This window comes from Leiobunum rupestre, chromosome 10 (genome assembly GCF_980474605.1).
Source record: "Leiobunum rupestre chromosome 10, qqLeiRupe1.1.hap1, whole genome shotgun sequence".
In the NCBI taxonomy this organism is placed as follows: domain Eukaryota; kingdom Metazoa; phylum Arthropoda; class Arachnida; order Opiliones; family Sclerosomatidae; genus Leiobunum; species Leiobunum rupestre.
In genome coordinates, this window is record NC_143393.1 from 13,236,240 (window position 1) to 13,252,893 (window position 16,654).

Sequence of the window (16,654 nt, forward strand, 5' to 3'; positions counted from 1 at the left end):
CTGATCGGTAGAAAGATTTTCCGCGGGGTCAGTCCGGGATTTAAACCCGGGACCTCTCGCACCCAAAGCGAGAATCATACCCCTAGACCAATGGACCATATTACTTTGCTCTCAATATGTGAATATCTTGAATAAGCCGTTGAAGTCTCCTCCATAAAACTGATCGGTAGAAAGATTTTCCGCGGGGTCCGTCCGCGATTTAAACCCGGGACCTCTCGCACCCAAAGCGAGAATCATACCCCTAGACCAACTGACCATGTTCGGTTTTCACAATATGTGAATATTTTGAATAACCCGTTGAAGTCTCCTCCATAAATCTGATTGTTAGAAAGATTTTCCGCGGGGTTCGTCCGGGATTCGAACGCGGGACCTCTCGCAACCAAAGCGAGAATCATACCCCTAGACCAACGGACCATGTTACTTTGCTCGCAAAATGTGAATATCTTGAATAACCCGTTGAAGTCTCCTCCATAAACCTGATTGGTAGAAAGATTTTCCGCGGGGTCCGTCCGGGATTTGAACCCGGGACCTCTCGCACCCTAAGCGAGAATCATACCCCTAGACCAACGGACCATGTTAGTTTTCACAATATGTGAATATTTTGAATAACCCGTTGAAGTCTCCTCCATAAATCTGATTGTTAGAAAGATTTTCCGAGTGGTCCGTCCGGGATTTGAACGCGGGACCTCTCGCACCCAAAGCGAGAATCATACCCCGAGACCAACGGACTACGTAACTTTGCTCTCAATATGTGAATATCCCGTTGAAGTCTCCTCCATAAAACTGATTCGTAGAAAGATTTTCCGCGGGGTCCGTCCAGGATTTGAACCCGGGACCTCTCGCACCCAAAGCGAGAATCATACCCCTAGACCAACGGACCATGTTACCTTTCTCACAATATGTGAAGATCTTGAATAACCCGTTGAAGTCTCCTCCATAAAACGATCGGTAGAAAGACTTTCCGCGGGGTCCGTCCGGGATTTAAACCCGGGACCTCTCGCACCCAAAGCGAGAATCATACCCCTAGACCAACGGACCATGTTACGTTGCTCTCAATATGTGAATATATAGCCTAACCCGTTGAAAACTTCTCCATAAAAACTGATTGGTAGAAAGATTTTCAGCTATGTCCGTCCGGGATTTGAACCCGGGACCTCTCGCACCCAAAGCGAGAATCATACCCCAAGACCAACGGACCATGTTACTTTGCTCTCAATATGTGAATATCTTGAATAACCCGTTGAAGTCTCCTCCATAAAACTGATCGGTAGAAAGATTTTCCGCGGGGTCCGTCCGGGATTTAAACCCGGGACCTCTCGCACCCAAAGCGAGAATCATACCCCTAGACCAACTGACCATGTTCGGTTTTCACAATATGTGAATATTTTGAATAACCCGTTGAAGTCTCCTCCATAAATCTGATTGTTAGAAAGATTTTCCGCGGGGTCCGTCCGGGATTCGAACGCGGGACCTCTCGCACCCAAAGCGAGAATCATACCCCTAGACCAACGGACCATGTTACTTTGCTCTCAAAATGTGAATATCTTGAATAACCCGTTGAAGTCTCCTCCATAAAACTGATTGGTAGAAAGATTTAAAGCGGGGTCCGTCCGGGATTTGAACCCGGGACCTCTCGCACCCTAAGCGAGAATCATACCCCTAGACCAACGGACCATGTTAGTTTTAACAATATGTGAATATTTTGAATAACCCGTTGAAGTCTCCTCCATAAATCTGATTGTTAGAAAGATTTTCCGAGGGGTCCGTCCGGGATTTGAACGCGGGACCTCTCGCACTCAAAGCGAGAATCATACCCCTAGACCAACGGACCATGTTACTTTTCTCACAATTTGTGAATATCTTGAATAACCCGTTGAAGACTCCTCCATAAATCTGATTGTTAGAAAGATTTTCCGAGTGGTCCGTCCGGGATTTGAACGCGAGACCTCTCGCACCCAAAGCGAGAATCATACCCCGAGACCAACGGACCACGTTACTTAGCTCTCAATATGTGAATATCCCGTTAAAGTCTCCTCCATAAAACTGATTCGCAGAAAGATTTTCCGCGGGGTCCGTCCGGGATTTGAACCCGGGACCTCTCGCACCTAAAGCGAGAATCATACCCCTAGACCAACGGACCATGTTACTTTGCTCGCAAAATGTGAATATCTTGAATAACCCGTTGAAGTCTCCTCCATAAACCTGATTGGTTGAAAGATTTTCCGCGGGGTCCGTCCGGGATTTGAACCCGGGACCTCTCGCACCCTAAGCGAGAATCATACCCCTAGACCAACGGACCATGTTAGTTTTCACAATATGTGAATATTTTGAATAACCCGTTGAAGTCTCCTCCATAAATCTGATTGTTAGAAAGATTTTCCGAGTGGTCCGTCCGGGATTTGAACGCGGGACCTCTCGCACCCAAAGCGAGAATCATACCCCGAGACCAACGGACTACGTAACTTTGCTCTCAATATGTGAATATCCCGTTGAAGTCTCCTCCATAAAACTGATTCGTAGAAAGATTTTCCGCGGGGTCCGTCCAGGATTTGAACCCGGGACCTCTCGCACCCAAAGCGAGAATCATACCCCTAGACCAACGGACCATGTGACCTTTCTCACAATATGTGAAGATCTTGAATAACCCGTTGAAGTCTCCTCCATAAAACGATCGGTAGAAAGACTTTCCGCGGGGTCCGTCCGGGATTTAAACCCGGGACCTCTCGCACCCAAAGCGAGAATCATACCCCTAGACCAACGGACCATGTTACGTTGCTCTCAATATGTGAATATATAGCCTAACCCGTTGAAAACTTCTCCATAAAAACTGATTGGTAGAAAGATTTTCAGCTATGTCCGTCCGGGATTTGAACCCGGGACCTCTCGCACCCAAAGCGAGAATCATACCCCAAGACCAACGGACCATGTTACTTTGCTCTCAATATGTGAATATCTTGAATAACCCGTTGAAGTCTCCTCCATAAAACTGATCGGTAGAAAGATTTTCCGCGGGGTCCGTCCGGGATTTAAACCCGGGACCTCTCGCACCCAAAGCGAGAATCATACCCCTAGACCAACTGACCATGTTCGGTTTTCACAATATGTGAATATTTTGAATAACCCGTTGAAGTCTCCTCCATAAATCTGATTGTTAGAAAGATTTTCCGCGGGGTCCGTCCGGGATTCGAACGCGGGACCTCTCGCACCCAAAGCGAGAATCATACCCCTAGACCAACGGACCATGTTACTTTGCTCTCAAAATGTGAATATCTTGAATAACCCGTTGAAGTCTCCTCCATAAAACTGATTGGTAGAAAGATTTAAAGCGGGGTCCGTCCGGGATTTGAACCCGGGACCTCTCGCACCCTAAGCGAGAATCATACCCCTAGACCAACGGACCATGTTAGTTTTAACAATATGTGAATATTTTGAATAACCCGTTGAAGTCTTCTCCATAAATCTGATTGTTAGAAAGATTTTCCGAGGGGTCCGTCCGGGATTTGAACGCGGGACCTCTCGCACTCAAAGCGAGAATCATACCCCTAGACCAACGGACCATGTTACTTTTCTCACAATTTGTGAATATCTTGAATAACCCGTTGAAGACTCCTCCATAAATCTGATTGTTAGAAAGATTTTCCGAGTGGTCCGTCCGGGATTTGAACGCGAGACCTCTCGCACCCAAAGCGAGAATCATACCCCGAGACCAACGGACCACGTTACTTAGCTCTCAATATGTGAATATCCCGTTAAAGTCTCCTCCATAAAACTGATTCGCAGAAAGATTTTCCGCGGGGTCCGTCCGGGATTTGAACCCGGGACCTCTCGCACCTAAAGCGAGAATCATACCCCTAGACCAACGGACCATGTTGCCTTTTTCACAATATGTGAAGATCTTGAATAACCCGTTGAAGTCTCCTCCATAAAACTGATCGGTAGAAAGATTTTCCGCGGGGTCCGTCCGAGTAGGAGAAGCTAACGTCTTTGGCACTTTTCAATGTACAGGTAGAAAGGGGGTCGGCACCGGAAATCCCCGCTTCCTTCCCCCTTCCGGCAGGTGGCGCTGGGGGGTCGACATTTTCTTCCCCCCTCGGGGTAAGTCACCGAAGGTCATTGACCTCCGCAGAGTGGCGCGCGCGCTGATTGGCTGGCGCGGGGAGCACGTGGTTACCTGCGCGCTGATTGGCTGGCGCGTAACTACGCGGCGCGGGAACCACGTGGTTACCACGCGCGTGTACTGCGCGCTAATTGGCTGACTCGAAATTGTTCAAAATGGCGCCGATTGGTTGGTATTTTGGCGCGAAAAAAGGTCAGTACTCCTTTAAAGGAATTCCCAGGCTCGCTATACTCGGGCATTGTTAAAGTGGTGACAGGTTTGATTGATTACGAGCAGGTGTTTATCGAGGAATGCGCCGTTGCTAGGTTACCCAGTACGCTGTTAGAGGAAACTCCAGATTTGTATTCGGGACGATTTCGTTGTATACGTAAATTTCGAAGAAAAAATGGCTACGGTAAATAGCCACGATATTCCTTTAAAATTTCTTTCGGAAAAAAAACGATTAATGAGTTTCGTTAATTGGAAGGTACCAGGTGTACATAAATCAGACTTGGCCGCGCAAGGGTTTTATTCGTTACCAGACAGCGTTTCGGTCAAGTGCGCCTTCTGTCCGCTAGTCATAACCGACTGGAAAAGCGTAGCACTCATTCGACACTTGGAAAAGATACCGCTTTGCCCTTTCATGAAAGGAGAATCTGTAGGAAACGAAACGAATCTCGAGTAGGGATGACGGTAGCTTACTTGGTAGGACGAACAACTTTGTAAATAGCAAATTTAAATAGTCACGAGTTCGAATCCCCTCCAAATAAGAGACCGTCATTCTTTTTATAAAAATGGACGACTTTTACGTAACTCTACCGAGTAACGCCTCTAGCGACCTCTATCCGGCGAATACTCAGTCAAACTTTAAAGTAAACTTGGGTCGTTCTATAACACTACCGGACAAATTTGTTGTTGGCGTGTCGGAAGTAATTTTGCCTCCCAACTGGGAAAATATCACGGATAAAACTAATAATTTTCAATTAAAAACAGTGGCGGTTGATTATTATAAAAAACGACCTTACATTTATAAAATCTCATTAAAAGTCGCTAAATTGGAAGCCGAAAAAGACACTGCCGGATTTGTCATCAAATATAGTCTGGTTAAAAAAGTTGTACGCGCTATTAACGAAGGAATAAGGGAAAATGGACTGGACGCCTACATTTCGTTCAAAATCTGGGAAAAACCCGATGGACTTTATTGGATTTACGATCCGACAATACATAATCCGGCTGACCCGACCAAGAAAAAGAAGACCAATTTCGAGTTATTTATTCCTGACGGACCTTTGAAAGAACTGTTATGTTTCGAGAGCAAGGATGACACGGGATATCAATCGGGGGTATATCAGCCGTCAAAACCGGTAACCCCCTATACGAGGAGCATAATTTTAAATCATCTAAATTATATTGAAATCAAAGAAAATCATCTACGCGATATGACTTTTACACGCAACGTAGAAGTTGACTGTAATATTCCGATTGGAACTTATTTAAGTATTCAAGCAATATTAGACGCCATGTCAAACACTATCCCTGATCACGTGAGAAACCTTGTTCATTTCGGTATAAACCCCAATGGCACAATCCATGTAGGAGCTGATCACGGGGCTGTGACTATTTTCTTCAAATCCAGTAAGAAAGGCTTAGGCGAATTATTAGGATTTACGGATTTTGATTTTGACCTGGTTGGTCACGACAGTACTTATCCGGCCGATTTATCTAGAGGCGCGAGTACGCTTTATCTATATTCGAATTTAATATATCCCCAGTATACCGGAGATACTTTCGCTCCTCTCATGAAAATTATACCGTTAGCGAGCAATGATCAGTCTAGTAATAAGTCTATTATATACGACAAAATAGACTATTACCCGGTTAAAGCAAGAGAGCTAGAGTTGATCGAGATAGACTTAAAAACTGATTTTGGAGAAAATTTGATATTTAACGCGGGGAAGACGGTCGTTCGACTTCATTTCAAGAAAGATGTCAGAGAGTGACAGTTATTTCCGTTACTATAAGTCTCAATATGGGGGGCGAGTGTTTGCCGGCCCCGTTTACCAGAGAGGGCGTGGTTTGGGTGGAATATTTAAGAAATTAATGAGATATATTACACCGATGGTAATACCTTTACGCAGCGAAGCCCTAGGTCTCGGAAAGCGTATGTTCGGTGATTTGGAATCCGGTGTAGATCCGCAATTGGCTATCCGCAACAATTTACGATTAGCCGGAAGCAATTTGTTACATAAAGCCGCTGACAGAATGAGTAAGCCCCAGTCAGGCAGTGGAACTCGTAAGAGACGCGCGCCTCCTAGACAACGGAAAAAGAAAACGAAAAAATCAAGGACGAAAGACGATTTTTTGGGATAAGAAACAATGGCGCTTCGAGAAGGCATGCTAAGTTCGTTAGACTTGTTCGAACGACCCGTGTTAAATACCAATATATTAGCTACAACCGAAATACGATATCTGCCCACGAATAACATAACCGACAATGGCCCTCTCGAATTTTTTATTCCGGCATCTGATGACTTATACATTGATTTATCCAAAACTATGCTCAAACTAAAAATGAAACTCGTGCATTTCGACGGTACAGACGTACCAGCCACTGAAGTGAAAGTCGGGGTCACGAATAATCTTATTGGAACTCTTTTTTCGCAAATCGACGCGTATTTGGGCGATACGTCGGTACAGTCTACAAATAATCTTTCGGCGTATAACGCGTACTTGGCGAAATTGCTGAATTTTGGTGAAGATGCTAAGAAAACGCAACTGGAGAATGGAATGTATTATATGAACGCGGCCTGTAACCCGCAAGACATGTGGGAACCTGCTTTTAACAATGATCGTAACGGAATGCTGAAGAGATGCGCGCGAACGAAAGAATCGACCACGTTTGAGTTAATGGGCCATTTACCCCTCGATATTTGTCACATGAATAAGTTTATTGTCAATCAACTACCCGTAAGATTCCGCTTAGTAAGAAGCCCTCGTTTAACTTGTATAATAGCTTTAGAGCAGGGAAAAGATTATAAGCTAATTTTAGAACAGGCGTATTTATACGTTACTAAAGTCAAGGTGGCTCCGCAGATAAGTTTAGCCCACGCTAGGATGCTAGAAAGCGGAATACCAGCGATTTATCCCATTACGCAAACAATTATGAAAAGTTTTTCTATCGCTCAGGGTCTGAAAAACATAAATCGCGATAACGTAATACTCGGGAAAATACCAAAAAGGGCAGTTGTAGTTTTTGTCAAAGAAGAAGCTTTCAACGGGTCATTGACCACAAATAGCTTGAAATTTGAACATTTAAATATCACCGACTTATCTTTGTCAGTCGGACCGGATAGATACCCTCCTGACGGCTTTCAAATGGATTATGCAAATTCAAATTACTGTTTACCTTTTCAGTCTTTATTCGAGTCAATGGGCATAGCTTCCGAAGATAGGGGTAATTATCTAAATTTTGCGAATTTTAAGGAGGGGTACACCATCTTTACTTTCGATATGTCGCCGGACCAGAATGCTTCGGCTGATCATACGAGTATTCCTCGACAGGGGTCTCTACGTTTAGATGTTCAATTGAAAGACCCCCTACCGACTAATGTCGTGTGTATAATGTACTTTGAATTTGATAACGAGATTTTAATTACCCGGGACAGAAAGGTGATATATAGTATCGAATAAAATGAGCCACCCTGTTTTCTATGCGATTAGTTCGACGCGAGCTTTTGTTTGAGAATGACACGCCCCCATTTTCTCTCCAACCAACTCGACATTTTTTTATCGGCGAATCTCGCGGAGCCTGAAATTTTAATTAACCGTCAAGGACATAGAAAATATGTCAATTTTAGCATAAAAAGTGTGGAAGAATCTCTGGAACTATGAACAAGAAATTGAAAGATTTTTCAATACCACTACCGAAGCTATACGTTTTCACAGCTGGTTGTCGGATAGTGTCAAGTTGGAAGGATTCTTCTGTTAGCGTGGAAGAATTATTGATATTCGCGGCTATATTCGCGGGTCTAATTCAAATTACGACGTTGTGTATTCCTCCGCCAACGGGGTCGCCCTAGATAAAGAAGCCTGGGACCGTTTGAAGATTATCCGTACGAGTCTCGACAAAGAAATAACTGACCGAAAAGACGCTTTTGAAGGAATGAAAATGTCTATTTTAGACGAATTAAAAAGTGTATTATTTACGTTAACCGAGGCGTGCCCAAACCTGCCCTGCCATAATCAATTGGCCCATCACATTAGCTGCAAACCGATCGCGTCACATTTCTGCGAAAGACTTGAAAAAAGTGTCAAGATGGCGATACCCCTTATGAACTATGACAACGTAATTAAGGCATTTTACGTCAACTTTCCCGACTATAAACTGGGGGTAGAAAATTTATATCATAATATCATGCAAAATGAATCTGAAATTTTATCAGAGCTGATGTATTAAAAATTTCCATTAAAATGTATAAAAATGTAAACTTTGCTGGTCTTTCATTTAATAATGTAGCACACTTTGAACTGTCAAGACATGAATATAGAATCTATTTATTTTGACCCAGAAAATCCCGGAAGTCTGGGAGGACTAAAACGTTTATCCGAACAATTACCCTCTATTTCCAAGAAAAAAATTAAAGATTGGGCGTTGACCCAAGACCAGAGGTGGGCATTTTACGAATATTTTTCTATTCGAATATTTCCTTCGCCCAGTGAAGTTTCCAATTCCGCCATATGAAACCTTCTTATTCTGAAAGAAGAATAGGACTCTACCTTTCGAAACCGCGGAAACCTTCTTTGCGCGAAGGAAACTATCACTCAGTGAACGAAACTTCGTCTTTACTACGCGAAACTGTTATATATTCTTCCAATTAAAATGGTCTTCGTTTGAAGGTTTTTACGGAGTTTTACTAAAGCGTTTCTTCGTAAGAAGATATACATATGCTGATAGGCTAAAAAAAGATATTATGACGATTACAAGTAAACATTTGAAATAATTTTACTAGAGTGAAGGTTGCTAGGGCGATAAATTGTTGAAGGTTGATATTGATAAGAAAAAGGTGTTTATTTCCTTTTTAGTACTATTTTTTAAATAAAACGAAAGGTGTTGATAAAATTTCATTATTTGTATCACAGTTTTCTAGTCAACTTTTCATTGAAGTTTTTCACTGGACAATAAAGGTTAAACTTCAACTGCAAAAAGTATCCTCCGTGCTGAGAGAAAATAAATCTTTCAAAAAAGCGGAATTAGAGTCCAAGCAGTCGTAGCTTCGGCCAAGCTCATCATTGTTTATAGCAGTGGCGTAGTCGTATACAAAAAAGTAATTTGTTACGAGAGTATTTAACAAGACGTACGACGGTCAGAATACACACAATCCTACTAATGTGTTAAGTTTGTTTGAGCTATTCACAGCAACCTGCAACGCCGGTATCACAACCAAAATATATCATATAGACAGGGTGTTACGGATAAGAGTACCTAAACTTTCTATATGCATTCTATGGGTCTCTATGAGTAAAAATGTCTAATAAACATGCGTCCTAAAGTGCTTCGTTTCAGAGAAATGTGCTCCCAAAAAAATACCCCAAAAACCGGACACAGCCTTAAATCTGGCAAACATTATTCTTCTATGAACCAAATTGTTTTCATTAAACTATCAATTGTTTTTTATCCGTGACGCGAGAAACTTTAATAACAAGTGGCAAAAGTTCATTAATGTCCTTTTAGAAGTAAAATGAGTATAATACAAAACCATAAGTTTATAATATAATAATAATAATAATAATAACTTTTATGTAAATATGATACACGCTAAACGTTTACGAGAGATAGTCACAAGATACTTGTTTCTGCACGTTTCCGTGTTTCACGTAGCCTTTAAAGGGAATATAACCTGCAAAGCAATCTTTATAGAAGACCCCTTCAATTTTTTAAATCATCCTGTACAGTGGCGCCAAACATTTTTAAGGCCAAAGGCATGAGTGGCCAGAGCTGCAAACGTTGGTGTTCCACACCAAATACCTGAGGTTATATTCCCTTTAACAGCGCCTCCGTGGTGAGCTGTTTGTAAAATATTCCCAAAAATAAAACTTATTAAAAAATGTTATATAATTATGACCTAACTCTTATTCCGCTAGGCTTGAATTTAAACTTAAATATTGGTTTTAATTTGCGCGAGTCATAATATATTTATCTTTACGCGCGTAAAGCCTTTGCATGTCTCAACTTTAGCTGTGAAACCTTGGATTAATGATAAGACTCCTGGATATAGCACTTCTACCTTCCCACGGCAGTATCGGGTGTCTCTCGAAACGGAAAATAAACTAGCTCGTCGTGGGACAAATTTTCCGCGCATGCGCAATTTGCGACGCTAGCTTTTAAAAAATTCGGTTTAAAATCCTTAAGCCTTAAGCCCCATTTTCATGCTCGCTGGTAGCGGGTAAAAATCGACAAAATCCGTTTCCGCTACACGCTTTTTCACTTTCCGCGTCGATCTGTTTCAAACAGATATTTTAGATTAATTTTCACGCTTGCGAGTGGCGGATGCGAATTTTGACGATTTTTATCCGCTACCAGCGAGCATGAAAATGGGCCTTAACGCGCACGCCACAATCACAACAAAAACAAAACAGTAGCGCCAACTAAAGTTTGTCCCACCTTGACGCGGAGCGCTGGGGAGATTTGAGAGACGCCTAAACGCGCAAGTGCCATATCCTGTAATCCTATTATTAATCCAAGGTGAAACCATAAGTAACATAATACACCTAAGTATGACATTAGGAAAAAGTTCTACTACATCCTTTCTTCACAGTGACGTCAATTTTTTTTCGAAATAGCGCCACTCGGTAGCGGCGGCATAAACTAATCTAACCCAACTTCCGGGAACGTGATTCCCATGGTTTTGAAAAGAGTCATTTTTAGGCTTCAGGCGTATAGCCGCACTAATTTCGTTTTCACCACAGAAACTTTAACAACGGAAGAAATAGTTCTTTTTATAAAATAACCATGGGCATCTTGTTGAAATGTTGCCTCCTTCAGCTGTGGATCCATTTTCTCTCCCACTAAAGAGCTTATGAACTCATTCTTAGGCATTGGCTGAACTATTCCAGGGCAACATTTCAACAAGTGGGGCAAGCGTAAAGACATTTTATAAAATCAACTATTAAAGAAATTGTATGTATTTTCCGCAACAATATTAAATCTTTATATCGGGCCAATGGTATTATATTAGAAATTCACCAACAACTCGAAATTTGTGGATCACTAGTGTAGTATATTGAGAAGATCAATCTCATTGATGTTTATCAATGTTGTGCACCAAATACTGTAGACGTTAAAAAACCTTCAGCTTGTTACGTTTTTAATGTAAAAAGGTTTCTCATTTAGCTTACGAATATTTTATTACAATTTCTTCCAGATTTTTACCATTATAATTTGAATATACTTGTATTTTGTACCTGGATGAATGCCTGGTTTTGTCCGATGTGATCAAAATAAAAATGAATTGATGAAATAAAATGTAAGAATTAACATTTTCCAAACTTCTGGAATAACTTTTACAATTGCTAATTACGCAATAAAAATATTTTATTTTCAGTTCAAACTTTGAAAATGACTTAATAATATTTAGTATTTAGGTATCATTTTCCGATAGATCAGTTAGGCCTAATAAGCCGACTACCATAACGGCAATTTTATTTATTTATTTATTTATTTATTTATTTATTTAGAAAGGAACTTTGCCAACATTTCTTACGTTTCGTACCTCATAATATTTTGTAGCGCTATATGATTGGGTAAATTTACACTGACTTCTTTTCAATGACCAATAAAAAGAAATCAAATCTCAAAGAGTATTAAACTTCCGGTTTACAGAGTTGCTAGTCGTTTTTCTGATTTATCGTTGGTGAAGAAAGGATGTAGTAATAAAAAATGCATGAGCAAGGCTACAAGTGTCAAACTTAGGGGTATTATGTTACTTATGGTGAAACGTAATGTTTCGCGAGTTAATGGAAATCAAGGCTAAAGGTGGAAAATTAGCTTTATTGTGAATAAACATTGTATCCTACACGCAGGACCATCTAATTTTACCTACCGGCCTGTTAACCGCGCAACAGCGTTAAAAAAGTTAAAAATGTTAAAGCGTTATCTCTTGGGAGATTGCACAGGTCCCTTCCACCGGGTAAGCGTGATCTCCTGGGAAATTGCCGAGGTTTCTCCCCCTGAAATATAAAATATCCAAGAACACTCTCGCAGTCCCCGGGACAGATGTTTGGCCGTACACTAATATGTTTACTGGTTTTTTAGATAAACAGGAGAAAAGCGCAATTTTAATCTATCTATCGATAAAATGGCAATTGGACAGAGGTGGATTGGCCACAAGGGAAAGTAGGCACCCTGGTACATATGTTGGTGAAAATCCACTTGCGCCGTGACGACATTTTTCTTAAAGGAAGTATAAATACAAAGTGCCGTGTTTTTGGTGGATTAACGAATTTAGCCTTTATGCCACCAATTGACAATTTTATAATTTTCGCAAGTTAATTTAAAACCCAGTCATCACGGTTTCGATTCTCTTCATACTCCCTTATGGCATGAGCCAATAAAAGCAGGGACATGACTCTCTTATAACTACGCGGCCAATAATATAAACAAATGAGCTGGTGGTGCCACCCAACGGTAAAACTTTAAAAATAAGGAAAACATCAGACCTGAAACAAGTCACGCGAGGTCTTTTTGAATGGCGGAGTGGTTAGCACTTTCGCCTCGCAGCAAGAGGAGCCGGGTTCGATCCCAGCTTGTGGCACTGGGTGAAAACTCGGAACAACTCCTTCTGCGTTGAGTTTGCAAGTTCTCTCCTCACTGGTTTAAGGGGTTTTCCCCCGAGCTCTTCGGTTTCCCCTTCCATAAAAACTTGTCAAGGTTAACGGTAATAGTTAGTGTAGGGAGCTGTTGGCTCGATCGTGTGGCATGCAGGGCTTGCCACAACCCTCCTACGCATTGTAACCCGGCCACCTGAATTAAGGGCTTCAAAAGTCGCTTGATGACTTAAGCCTAAGGTGGTGCCTTGGGTATTAGCCTAGCTGATTATTATTATTTTAACGTGAGACCAAGGCTTCGTTGTCTTTTGTAAATTATAATTCGCATCTTTTTTATTAAAGAATAATAATTAAAAATTATTATTACAATGTAAATACCTTATTTTATGCGGACACCTAATATTTTGTATTAGTTCAGGTATTTGTTTTAAAATTAAGAATTAAAATCCCCAACCATATTCTCGTCAAACAGTATTAATGTTGTAAGTCGGAAAATTTTCCGCTGAAAATTTTCTGCTCGGAAACTTTTCCGGAAAATTTTGCGTATTTTTCTGCAAAAAAATAATTTCCGATTGTCACTCGAAAATCTGCCTCAACAACCCCTTGTGGCCCCGTCCAAAATGTTCCTCTGTACTCTCGAGCCACGCTTAAGTTTGTGCGAGTAGTCCTTTTTTAAGGTATTTGGCAAATACCAAATACGTCGGTTTTTGGGAACAATCTGTCGTATCGAATTTCGAAAATCACTAAATAATAGGCCGATAAAAATATTTCGCCTAAGTTCTTCTCTTTCCCTAACTACTAGAGGATTTCGGAAAGGGGGTAGAAAGGGGAAGTAAGTCTGTGACGTATGTTCAATAGCAGCGCCATCTATGTACAGATATCAAAACTATAAAAAACGTTAAAAACAAATTTCGTCTGCTGCAGTATTTTTGTGGGGAACATAAGCCGTAGCAAGAATCGTGGCCTTACACGAACGTTTCTTATGATTAACACGTAAATTATAAGTTAAAAATTTAAAATGAATCGTCTAATTGGAATTGGAGGATCTGTTTGCTTTTTTATTTAGGTGCTATTTAATTTATATTTATCAAAAACATTAACAAACCTTTTCTGTGGAGAATCCATCGCTTCAAACTTGCCGATTCGCGAATTGCGAATTCGTTAGACTGCAAAAAAAATTGTCGAAGTTGGCCGTAAATTCCGACCAATCAGAAAAATCCTCTTTTTCGCGGGTTTACGCGGATTTCCCTTTGGAGTTTCTTACTTTATTATTTCAATACGCGCAAAACACCAAATACTCCCGGATTTATGAATTTTCAATTTTAGAAGACGCTACACACAAGAAGTGGCTAGAAAACCGCAGCGCTACGTAAAACTATTTCGGTCACGAATTTACAAACGTCAAGATAATTTTAAAATTTCAATTTTGTTTGCTTCGTCAGAATCGTCATTCGCCACTCGTGACTCGGGTTTGTGTAGTGTATTGAATTGCGGCTTGGTGGGCCCTGAGGCTTAAATGCCCAGCTGACAAAATGGGTGCCATTCGACGGCTCCTGGTAGTGTCGATAATCGAACATTTAAAACCTAAATCCAAATTAATACATAAATTAACCCAAGGTTATTGCTAGATAATCGATTTATTCCGGGGGCATAGCCAGGAATTGGTTTCGGGAGGGGTACACATTGAAAAAAATAAAACAAAACAAAAAAACTGTATATAGAACAATAGGTTTCGGGGGGGGGCACGTGCCCCCTGTGCCTTTCCCTGGCTACGCCACTGAATTTATCCACCATAGAATCTAAGGTCAAATAGAAGAATTAATAAGCAGTAGATCCATCTTTCTGTAATCGAAAGTGCTTATCTATTCGCTTTAGCTAATTCACGAAAATTAGGATGGTTTGTCTCACCAATCACAACATAAATCATTTATGAGGCTTAATACTAAAAACGACTCCTAATTGTTTGTAGTCTTTGAAACTGCCAGTTAACCATGCACGGAACTAATTTTCATTGTATTCCAATTTACATAAACATAGCAGCTGTCAGCACTTTAGTAAGCGTCGGCTCAATGATGTAAGTAACGGTCCCACGGAACAATTGGCGGCCGTTCAATAGATTTAAAGAAATCACAATGGGCCACAAAACCAGTTTCAAGGGTGGGCTAAGGACATTAGTTCCGCAACTGCCTGTGATAATGGATAAACGTATTTGAATTTACAAAAGATCAGTATCGATGTAGAGCAAGTAACGAGAAACATATAGCTATCGTGTGCAATGCATTAAAAATAATAAAGCTGGCGTGACAGTACGGGTTATTCTTAATTAATGTGTACATCACAAACGTCAATGAAACCCGATAACTATCAGAGTTGTAACTTCAGCGGCTCAAAAATGTCACCCATCTAATACGATAAAATCATATGGGGTCAATTGTAAACGAACCATGACATGTCCTATAATGTCTCATTAAAACCTTACCGACGAAAAATATATAGATTTCGTGAATTTATTTCGATTCTATTGAAAATTTAAACGTTATAAGACTGAAAAAAATGACCTGGTTGTGCTATTTGAAACTCTGTATTTATTTATATACCACGCCAAATATAATGATGATAAATAACAAATAATATTTATTTATAAAAATATGTCATAGTCTCTTTAAATACGGTTACGTTAAAATAAATTTCCGCATCAGGCAGTGGCGCTTTAATTGACATCCAGGATCTTCGGCTTGAGCTTCAAAAGGGTCCTTAGAGGTAAGACCTTCCTTTCTACAATCCTCTCAGGCCCTCCTCTTTAAGCAAGTTCCCGGATCTCTAGTTTTAAACCTTATAGTTTTTGCGCCTAAAGCCTGTGCAAAGAGTTTAAAAAACTGATTTATGACCTCACGAATTTTAATCGCGTTAATACTTGCATACATTTTTCACACTATTGCGATGTCGCTAGAATCAAATAAGAATAATGATAGTACGAATTTTAGTTTGAAGAATGAATGTTGCTATAGAAAGAACTAAAGCTTTATACTTCGAAGCTTTCACATAACTCATTCACTAAAAATTTCTTCGTTCGACGGTTTTCGAAGCACCTTTACGTGATTTTTTAACGATTGAAGATATTTCAGACCATTTCGGCTAAAGTAGTATGAAACATTTTTTACTATACCATCTATAAAACCGAATGGTGTTCAGGAAAATGTTTGATTTCCAACTTCATTTTTTTGACGGATGATATTTTTAACTTTGAAATGTTTGAACGAATAAACTAGATACGTTTTATAGTTTTAAGACTTTCAACTTGTGAAGGCTACTCGACTTTTTTGTAGGAATTCGATTACTTCGCGAAAAAGTCTAGTGAAGGTAAATTCCTTCTTCAAAGGCAGTCCGTGAAGCGAAGATGCCCAACTCTGCCCAAGACCCCTATACGTTGCACAAAGATAGAAAATTTAATTTTCCTAGAAATAGGACTTATGTCACGAGCTTGAACGAAGAACACCAGGCTGATTTAATCGAGTTAAACGAATTAAAAAATATTAATAAATTTAATTATATTCTTACTAATATCGATATTCTGTCCCGATATTTATTCGCTATTCCCGTGAAAACTAAGAGAGCGAGCGATATATTAGCTGCTTTCAAAAAAATCCACAAACAACGTAAGCCTTTGAAAATTAATACTGATCAAGGTTCTGAATTTTTAAATCGTAAAGTGCAACGCTATTTCAAGGACCAGGG

General features: G+C 40.4%; 10 non-coding genes across 10 annotated transcripts; all 10 read right to left on the minus strand.

Annotated features, from left to right (window-relative positions):
* Window positions 1-501: 501 nt before the first annotated feature.
* Window positions 502-573, minus strand: TRNAP-AGG (transfer RNA proline (anticodon AGG)). The gene has a single exon. It is a non-coding gene; the product is annotated as a tRNA-Pro (tRNA).
* Window positions 574-808: 235 nt separating this feature from the next.
* TRNAP-UGG (transfer RNA proline (anticodon UGG)) lies at window positions 809-880 on the minus strand. The gene has a single exon. It is a non-coding gene; the product is annotated as a tRNA-Pro (tRNA).
* An 86-nt stretch (window positions 881-966) lies between these two features.
* On the minus strand, window positions 967-1,038 carry TRNAP-UGG (transfer RNA proline (anticodon UGG)). Its single transcript has one exon. It is a non-coding gene; the product is annotated as a tRNA-Pro (tRNA).
* Window positions 1,039-1,602: 564 nt separating this feature from the next.
* TRNAP-AGG (transfer RNA proline (anticodon AGG)) lies at window positions 1,603-1,674 on the minus strand. Its single transcript has one exon. It is a non-coding gene; the product is annotated as a tRNA-Pro (tRNA).
* A 394-nt stretch (window positions 1,675-2,068) lies between these two features.
* On the minus strand, window positions 2,069-2,140 carry TRNAL-UAG (transfer RNA leucine (anticodon UAG)). Its single transcript has one exon. It is a non-coding gene; the product is annotated as a tRNA-Leu (tRNA).
* Window positions 2,141-2,227: 87 nt separating this feature from the next.
* TRNAP-AGG (transfer RNA proline (anticodon AGG)) lies at window positions 2,228-2,299 on the minus strand. The gene has a single exon. It is a non-coding gene; the product is annotated as a tRNA-Pro (tRNA).
* A 235-nt stretch (window positions 2,300-2,534) lies between these two features.
* TRNAP-UGG (transfer RNA proline (anticodon UGG)) lies at window positions 2,535-2,606 on the minus strand. Its single transcript has one exon. It is a non-coding gene; the product is annotated as a tRNA-Pro (tRNA).
* An 86-nt stretch (window positions 2,607-2,692) lies between these two features.
* Window positions 2,693-2,764, minus strand: TRNAP-UGG (transfer RNA proline (anticodon UGG)). Its single transcript has one exon. It is a non-coding gene; the product is annotated as a tRNA-Pro (tRNA).
* Window positions 2,765-3,328: 564 nt separating this feature from the next.
* TRNAP-AGG (transfer RNA proline (anticodon AGG)) lies at window positions 3,329-3,400 on the minus strand. Its single transcript has one exon. It is a non-coding gene; the product is annotated as a tRNA-Pro (tRNA).
* A 394-nt stretch (window positions 3,401-3,794) lies between these two features.
* TRNAL-UAG (transfer RNA leucine (anticodon UAG)) lies at window positions 3,795-3,866 on the minus strand. Its single transcript has one exon. It is a non-coding gene; the product is annotated as a tRNA-Leu (tRNA).
* Between the last annotated feature and the right edge of the window lie 12,788 nt (window positions 3,867-16,654).